Source organism: Oryzias latipes, chromosome 4 (genome assembly GCF_053564925.1).
Source record: "Oryzias latipes strain Hd-rR chromosome 4, Olatipes_Hd-rR_3.1".
NCBI classification, from domain to species: Eukaryota; Metazoa; Chordata; class Actinopteri; order Beloniformes; family Adrianichthyidae; genus Oryzias; species Oryzias latipes.
In genome coordinates, this window is record NC_136240.1 from 37,026,961 (window position 1) to 37,035,976 (window position 9,016).

Sequence of the window (9,016 nt, forward strand, 5' to 3'; positions counted from 1 at the left end):
CTAAAATGTTCTTAAATCTTTACTGAATGAGTACAAAAAAAGCAGTTTCAACTTGAAAATGGTTTCTGAATTTTAAAATGTCTGCACCATTACATATTTTTTTATTACAGACTCTGTTAATGTAGTTAACATTTATGTTTATCACATAGATTTACATATTTATTCGTTCATTCGTTAAATACAAATCATTGCTTCTGCACCACAATAATTGGCTTTTTCTGCTCTAAGTGTAGTACATTTTTTGTCCACTAGATGAGCATGGTGCTAATGAGCACATGAAGCAGACACTTCAACCACTGCTTAAGGTCTTTGTGAGCACTGTGGATGGTCATACTAGTCATAAAAATATATAATAGTCATGCACATATTTTAATCTTCACAAAACTTACATTGGATTGGACATTTTTCCAAGAATATTGACCAAAATCAACAGTGTGTGACGTCAATTGATGTTGTGTGTTACACCTAAACATTTCCTACGAGAAACTAACAAAGATTGCAAATAGATTAAATCAGCAGTTAAAAATTCTGACAGTAGTTAGGGTAAAAAAATGTGTAGCTAAAGTGGTTTGATGCACGTTTCATATCGATTTGGCTTTAAGACGGTTTTAAAACCAATTGTCAGAACCTGGAATAGAAAATACAAACAGGAAGTGGAGGTTCGGATTGAATTCATGGACGTACCGCTGTTCTGTTGACGGACATGCAAGCCTGTGTGAGTTTTGCAAACTAATTTTCTGCATTTTTTACCTTTAACAGTTTTTAACTGTTAGCTGTAGAGTTACTTTAAAGCTATATCAAACCGTGAGTCACCAGAGCCACCTTTAGAGCACAACATTCATGATTATTCAATATTTTTTCTTTCTTTCAAAGTCATGGTTTTTATTCATATACTTATTTGTTGGTTTGTATTTCTTGTTTGAAAAAATGATAATTGATTATTTTAGATGCATTGTTTTAATTTCCATACATCCGGTTCAAAGACAAACACCAGCATAACACATTTAACTGCTAAGAAATGTGGTTTGATCTGTAAATCGTTGATCTTGGTTCCTGAATTGAATCCAATCTTTTCCTAACTATTGATTACCAGCTACCAGAAACTAACTTGATTCACCTTCAGTTAACACAATTTCAAATTGAACAAACATTGTCTAGAAATGACTTAAAATGAGTGTAGTGATGTATAGATGTGGGGCTTTCTGCTCTTTCTTCAGGGAAGTGCAGGTGGACTGGCATTCTGTGTCTAGTAACTTCAATGGTTCTGGGTGCTGAGCAACACTCACCTTTAAATGACAGCTATTAAGTCCTCCAAAGACAATGGAAGTCATTTTTTTAACAAATTGTTTTACAGGAGCATGTGTCAGTGGTTCAGGACATGAAGCTGGATCCTGCTCACATGTTCAGACTTTATCTGAAAATTCCATCATATTTCACTGACCTGAAATCTCTGGATGTGTCTGCTGAGCTCCTCATTAAACACACGGCTGAGTCTGAGCTGACTGATTAGAAGATTTAGACTAAAGAAACTTCCTTTGTAAAGTTGATAAATGTTCCATTTGTTCCTAGGTTTAATTTTCTGATATAAAGCTAAGAGTGATTGAACACAGGATATAAAAAATAAGATTTTTCCTGAATCAAAAATCCAAATTTACTTTCTTTATTTTTTATTGTTAAGTGGCTTCTTAAAAGGATCTAGATGTAGATGGAGCAAGGTTCAAAGTACTTTTTGGGCTTGTTAAAAAAATACCCAATGTCATTCTAACATTCTCTAACCAGAGTCAGAGGACAGAGTCTGGTGTGGAGGAACTGGACCGGCCTGCACAGAGTCTTGATGTCATCTGCCCTCAGCTGCATCCATCCTCTTCAGTGGCCTGGAGTGAGAAACCTAATGTGGTTTATTGCTGCATGAAGGTCTTTGTGGATGTTTTCTTGTCTAAAGTTCTGTCCTTGTTCAGTAGGAGGATCTTCCAGAAATAATTTTAATAATTTTATTTGTAAGTATTTACAAATACATTTATATTAACAGATATATTTAAAGATTTACATATTTATTCGCTATGTTGACTCTGAGTGTAGTACTTTTTTTGTCCACTAGATGGTGCCAAGAGCGGTGGACAAAATAGCTGGTTCCCCCCAGTTAAAGAAAGTCCTCAATGCTCATTGAAATGACTTGAAACGTTCAAAAGTAACAAAAAAGTAAAATTTATTGAAAATTAAATAATCACAATCAGCCATTACTTTTGAGTTGTTGATTAACAGAATTATTAAAAAAAACCCTAATGAAATAGGGCTGGACAAAAATGATGGTACCCACAACCTTTTGAGGCAATCATTGCAATGAAACGGTTTCTGTGTTTGTCAATGAGCCTTCTGCACCTGTCCACAGGTATGTTGGCCCCCTCCTCATCAGCAAACCGCTCCAGTTGTCTCAGGTTTGATGGTGTCTTCTCCAAATGGCATGTTTCAGCTCCTTCCACTGATGTTCAATGGGATTCAGGTCTGGGCTCATAGGATCCACTTCAGAATGGTCCAACACTTTTCTCTGAGCCGTTCTTGGGGTTTCTGGCTGTGTTTTGGATGGTTGTCCTGCTGGAAGACCCATGACCTGCGACTGAGACCAAGCTTTCTGACACTAGGCAGCACATTAAAACCCAGAATGCCTTGATCATCTGGAGATTTCATTTGACCTTCATAACTTCCAGACAGCCTGTTCCAGATGCAGCAAAGCAGCCCCAAACAGAACTGAGCCTCCTCCATGTTTCACAGTAGGGACAGTGTTCTTTTGGTTGGATGCTTCATTTTTGAGTCTACCAACATAGAGCTGATGTTACTTACCAAAAAGCTCCAGTTTGGTCTCATCATTTTCCCAGAAGCTTTGTGGCTTGTCTACATGCATTTTTGCAAATTCCAGTCTGGCTTTTTGATGATTTCCTTTCAACAGTGGTGTCCTCCTTGGTTCGTCTCCCATGAAGTCCACTCTGGCTCAAACAACCACGAATGGTGACACTGATGTACCTTGATCTAGGAGTTCACCTTTAATGTCTTTGGAGGTCGTTCTGGGTTCTTTGGATACAGTTCCAACTATCTGTCTCCTCAGTTTGTCATCAATGTTCCTCTTCGTCCAGGGAGGTTGGCTACTGTCCCGTGGGTCTTAAACTTCTGACTAATATGTGCCACTGTGGTCACAGGAACTTCAAGCTGCTTAGAGATGCGGAGCAGATGTGGTCTGTGACGTCTGCACTGGAAAATACGACACGCCCTGAAGTCCTGTCTGACCTGCCTTGCTCCTTCCTGGGAGGAACACCTTCAGCCTCATTTGAAAGCAGCTGCATTGAAGAAACACAAGCTGGTGGAACCCTCCAAGAACCTGCAGGAGAACATCTGCTCCTCCAGTCATGATGAGGTGATGAGGATGTTCTGTCACACTGATCACATTCTGTTCTCTCTGCTCTGTGGAAGAACGTAACACCGTCTCATCTGTAGCAGAAAGCCCTGAGAAGCAGAGACAGCTGCAAGAGAATCAACAACGAATCCTGCAGAGACTCCAGGGGCCTGTTGCACAAAAGTAGGATAAGGGATTAAACCAGGATATCTTGGTGATCCTGGCTCAATTGATCCCCAGTCCGGTTGCACTAAAGCTGGATAGGGGGCAGGAGGATATGTTATGGTATAAATTACCATGGAGATTTATTCTGTGGAGCTAGCCTGCTCCAGACCAGGCTAAATTCCAGGATCTATTTAATCTCATCCCTAATATCAGTCAGCAGTCGCCACAAATGGAAACCAATAGTTATTTCATTGCTCACTATATATTGTTATCACATATAACTAGACCCACTGTCATTATTTAAACGTTTGAGATCATTAATTTCAATCATTTTGGATAAATAATGAGTTTTAGATGATGTTGCTATCATTAGATAATTTACAGTTTCCCACAGACTATAAGGCTATATGTAAAATGATAGAATATTAGGGCCACAGAGGGGAAAGAAAGACAAGTCATAATATTGTAACCAGTTGTTTTAAAGGAGGAGAGTTGTTAAAATGACAGATGTGGGGCATTTCGTGAAATTGTCCTTCAGTATGGTTTCATAAACGAAGACATGCTGATGTGCCAGAATATGAAGTATCACATTTTCATAACTATCAAAACTGTAAAAAGAATATCTTGCTTTCCTGCAGAAAGAACCAGCCTTATAAATATATGACTGTATCCTTTTTTCCTTAGTGGGCCCTAGTACTCTGTCATACAAAATAATACACATTCCATTAAAATATGAAAACGCAATGTGTAACATTATGTTCCTTTATTGAATAAGGACAAAACAAAGCAGGCAAACTACACTCAAAAACGTTCACTTTGAATGAACATAAAAAAATTATGGAAATGATTTCCACATGATTAGACAGCGTTACTTGAACAAAAATGAATCATATTGGTCCTACTTAATGTACTTAGGTTCAAACTAATAAATTTAAGTTGATTCAATCTAAATACTGCAGTTGGACCCAACTTTAAATTAATATTGTTGCTCACTCTCAAAGGATAAAAGTTGATCCAACTTAATTGAATCACTTCAATTGGTCACACCTCATTAAATTAAGTTTATTCAACTTAAATTTGTATGACTACCTAACACAATGTATGTTGATATAACTTAATTTTTTGCTTTAAATTTATTTATACATCTGACATTGATATAGTTTTCCAAAGTTTCAACCAATGGGTCTTTTAATTTTCACATCAAAGACATTAAATACGCAGTAGTGTCCCACACCACAAGACAGGAGCTCAAATAACGCAAATTCTGTTTTAAGTTACATGTACAGTTTACCGCACAAGGGGTTTGGTCATCATCCTCTCCCACACTCTAACTCATGGTGTAGAAAAGAAATAAAACATATCAGTTTAAATCACTAGTTAAAACAGAGTAAAACAGCTAGACAATAAAACCCATGGACAAAAACTCACACTTAGACCCCAATCTGCCCAGATAGACAAAGAAAATGGAATCCCACAATTCCTTGCGATTACTAATGTATCCAATTTAACGGTATCATGTTGGATCAACATGATTGAAATTAGTAACTTTTAAATGGATTATTTTTATGTACAATCGACATGATTCATTCACGTAAGATTAACAAACATAACATTTTCTGGTTGAAATGACAAGTTACATTTTCATAAAATCAATTGGCTGGTAATTTAATTTAAAAAAATCTTGAGTGTGCTTTATCACTGGTGGTGTTGCCTTTCTTCTTAATTATATCTTTTACCTCCTCGTATGCCTCCTTGAGGATTTGTGCTTCCGACGGGGAAAGGTACGCGGCTTTAGTTGCCATGGTAAATCAGTTTATCTGTGATCTTCGGCGGGGTCTGTTTGAGTGAGCCGTGAGCGCGCACCTATCCAGGATTGGTTACACCTGGCTTGATGAATCCGTGTCTGCTCATCCTGGCTTGGTCTTTGTGCAACCAATTAAGCCTGGACGCACATGTTTTGGATTCATTGAGCTCAGCTCAGTCATTTATCCCGGATGTCTTAATTCTACTTTTGTGCAACAGGCCCCAGGACAGAAACATGAAGGATCTTCAATGAGATGATCTGTCTCCTCCAGAAGAGAAGAGGTGAAGTGAAGAACAAGATCAGATTCCAACAGCTAACTGAAGCGAGGCGGGTCAAAGGTCTTCTTCAGAAGGAGCTGGAGCAGGAGATGACTGAGCTGATGAGGAGATGCTGTGAGCGTCAGCAGAGTCGGGATGGCAAAGCAGACATCTGTCACTGAAACCTGTGTTCTTTGTGATATGAAGAAATCAAGTCAACGTGGTATTTTGTCATTTTCTCACTGAGTGAAGATGCCGGAATGCTTCCCATAACCTACAATGATTGACATGTAACACACACAAAAGCTCATCTAGCTTACACAGGGGTTGACATAGCCCAGAAATTTGCACTGGCCCACAGGGCCAGTAGTTTTTGAAAGTTACTGGCCCGACACCGCGCACAGCGAGACCCGCCGCTCCGCAGGTGCTTGCAACTTTAGGGGGGTCCGGGGGCATGCCCCCCCGGAAAATTTTAATATGGTGCAATTTGGTGCATTCTGGTGACATCTAGCACTTATTTATACACTTTTCAATGACTAAAAATAGAGCATATCAAACTTAAATCTGCTCTAGTCTGTTTCAGATGTTTTGAAGAGAGCGCTGCAGTGTAGTAGGTAACACTAGTTAAGAAGTTTTCATGCTGCTTCTAATCACTGCTATTTCACATTTGTTCCTAGTCAATAGTTAAGAAGTTTTATTGACTTTTTTGCCCTGACTGCCTTAAGGTTCTGCTTTTTGTTACTGTTGCAAAGTTACATTTACTTTTTAGTTACTTTAGTTACCTAATTAAATTAAATAATTGAAAAATTAAATACAATTAAATTACTGAGATCATTCAGCTAACTAGAAATACTTACTGCTTACAGTGTTGTAAAGAAAAACAAAATTAAGTAGTTTGACCTTATACTCCATTTGAGTCTGAGATTCAGGTATTTTGAGTTGCCTTTGATTCTTTGACATTCAGCTTAAAGCTTAGTGCATACAGTTTCATCTTCAATGCATTCATTAAATATCTTGCTGTCCATAGCACTAATTCCACCCGTCACTCCATCTAACATATTCCTATCTATTCCTGCCATGTCTTCCACATCTCTGACATGCTTCAGTCTCTCATCAGTGACGGTGTTGGATTTATGATCATCGCGGTGAAAAACCACCAGGGGGCGCGCTGATATGTGTGTCAGTTTAAATATATCTGACTAAAATGTAATAATAACCCACTGGCTTGTTCCTGCGTTGTTGCTGTTTAACATTGTTTAGTATTGAATTGTTACATTCAATAAAGTTTGAAAAAAAAAATTGAGTGAGCGCGTGCTGCGTGGTGCTCGGCAGTGACAGCCGCGCGCGCAGGTGGGAGAGGAGGAGAAGAGTGATAAAAGGTTTCCCATAGAAACCCTTGAAGTCTGCACACAGGACTAGCAGAAAAAGTGAATTATAAAGACGAGGTAAATCTACACGTTTTCGCAAAATATACTTTATTGTAAAAGGTGAAAAATGTATTAATTGTTAGATATTTTAGTGGCCCGAGCGGACAAGTAAAAAATAAAGTCTTGTGGTCCGTACTGCTCGAAAAACAGGACCGGGCCAGCGGACAAATGGCTATGTCGAGCCCTGTTACATACTGATGTGGTGACGAATTCAAAAAACCTTGTGTGTGAACTTGTTAAAAAAATCACGTTGGGGCAGAATTAAATAAAACCATCAGTCTTTAAAGGACAAATGGAGCAGTTCAAACCTCATTGAAGGTGGACAGGTGGGTATTTCATTTTACTAATGAGATAAAGATGCTTTGTACTTAAAAATAGGCTTCCAAATTTTAGGGGAACAATGTAACAAAAAAAATATTCCTGTAATGATCATTGTTAAATACAAATGTTTTTTTTTTATTTAAATAGAAAATAGTAATCAGGTTTTTAGGGGGGGAAAACATTGATACATGTTTTTTTTGGTCTCCTTTAACATGTAAATACATTTTAACTGTTGTGGTACATGTTGACAAGTCATCACCAATAAAAAAAACAGCTCTCTGCTAACATAACGTATGATAAAAACGTCTTGTCCATTCACAAAGGTGTATTTTTATGTCAAATTAGTTTGTATTGCTGAGAAATGTCACAATTTATTAAAAAAAATACATTATATATTAAACGTTTGTATTCCATCAGGGAGTCATGACAAGTATTACTGTCAGGTGGGGAGGGCTGTGAAGGACCCAAAATGCAGAAACGGAGGCACACGGTTCCAAGGCAAGGGGTTTATTCTAAACAAAAGGCGCTGCAGAGCAGGAACACAAAACTAAACTTACATGAGGGAAGAGCCGATAAAGACGTTAGATGACATTAAGGACGTTAAGACATTAATGGACCAGCACAAGAGGAAGGCAGAGAGAAGACTTAAATACAGACAGGAATGACAAGACACAGGTGAACATGATCAGCGCAGATTGGGACAGAGGAAGTAAAACTCAAGAACATGACAAAACAGGAAACCTTTCAAACATGACAGAACAAGATATAAAGGAAAAACCAATACAAAATAAACCCAAACCATGACAATTACAAGCCATTTTTGTGCTTTCCTCAAGTGGAACCAACCCAGCATTAGTTGGCCTGAAGAGCCAGCAACATGGGGGGGTTGGGATCTACTGTACGGATGGAGGAGACTACCAGATTCTGGACAAGCCAGACCTTAATTTGGAGTGTGTTGTTTACAGGAGTCTGGCTCTAAATAGCTGCAGTGTATCGCCCCCCCTTTCCTGTAGTGCTGTTTAGATGCACCTCGAGGATTTGGTCATTTGGTTAGAAACTCTAATTGAATCAGTTGTGGTGATGGGAGATTTTAATGAAGACATCCTGAAGTCCTCATCCATTTTTAATCTGATGACGGACAGAGGCTTCAGGCAGCATGTCACTTCTCCCACAACAGAGAGGGGGGAAACCATCATAGATCATATCTGTTAAAACTTCCAAATTTACTGTCAAGGCCGTGGTCAGTCAAATTTACTCCAGTGACCACGAGGGGATCCTCTGTTCATTCAGTGCATCCTAGAGGGGGGGGGAGTTTTCTGCTGGAGACAGCCTGGTGTTTATTGTAAGGTGGGGAATCGTCGTTGGATTTGTTTCTAGTGAAAATTGAGGGGGGGGGGGGTCGAAACATGATGGAGTACATTTTCTGGGAAACATTCTTTTATAGCTGTCTTTCATGTTAAATGGCATATCTATTTTAAAAGGTAGGTTCTTGTTTTTTGTTGTTCTCTTTCAATGCATGTGTTCATGTTCAAATGTTCAGTTTCTTTTACTGTATTTCAACAAGCATGTGACACAAACCTGTCATTTGTGATAGATTTTAAAGTTAATAGATTAATCATTAGTTAAGGTGTGTTTGATCATTTGAAGTCGCATGCAG

The 9,016-nt window shown here is 38.5% G+C and overlaps 1 long non-coding RNA gene across 4 annotated transcripts; it reads left to right on the top strand.

The window, feature by feature from the left end:
- The first annotated feature begins 654 nt into the window (after positions 1-654).
- LOC144992064 (uncharacterized) lies at positions 655-7,593 on the top strand. Of its 4 annotated transcripts, XR_013655848.1 has the most exons (5): positions 655-715; positions 1,780-1,879; positions 1,959-1,997; positions 3,192-3,406; positions 3,487-7,593. It is a non-coding gene; the product is annotated as an uncharacterized LOC144992064 (long non-coding RNA). The 4 variants fall into 4 exon arrangements; XR_013655849.1 differs by lacking the exon at positions 1,959-1,997 and having other exon boundaries at positions 656-715; positions 3,487-7,588; XR_013655851.1 differs by lacking the exons at positions 655-715; positions 1,780-1,879; positions 1,959-1,997 and having other exon boundaries at positions 3,060-3,406; positions 3,487-3,568; positions 5,573-7,584.
- Positions 7,594-9,016: the final 1,423 nt, after the last annotated feature.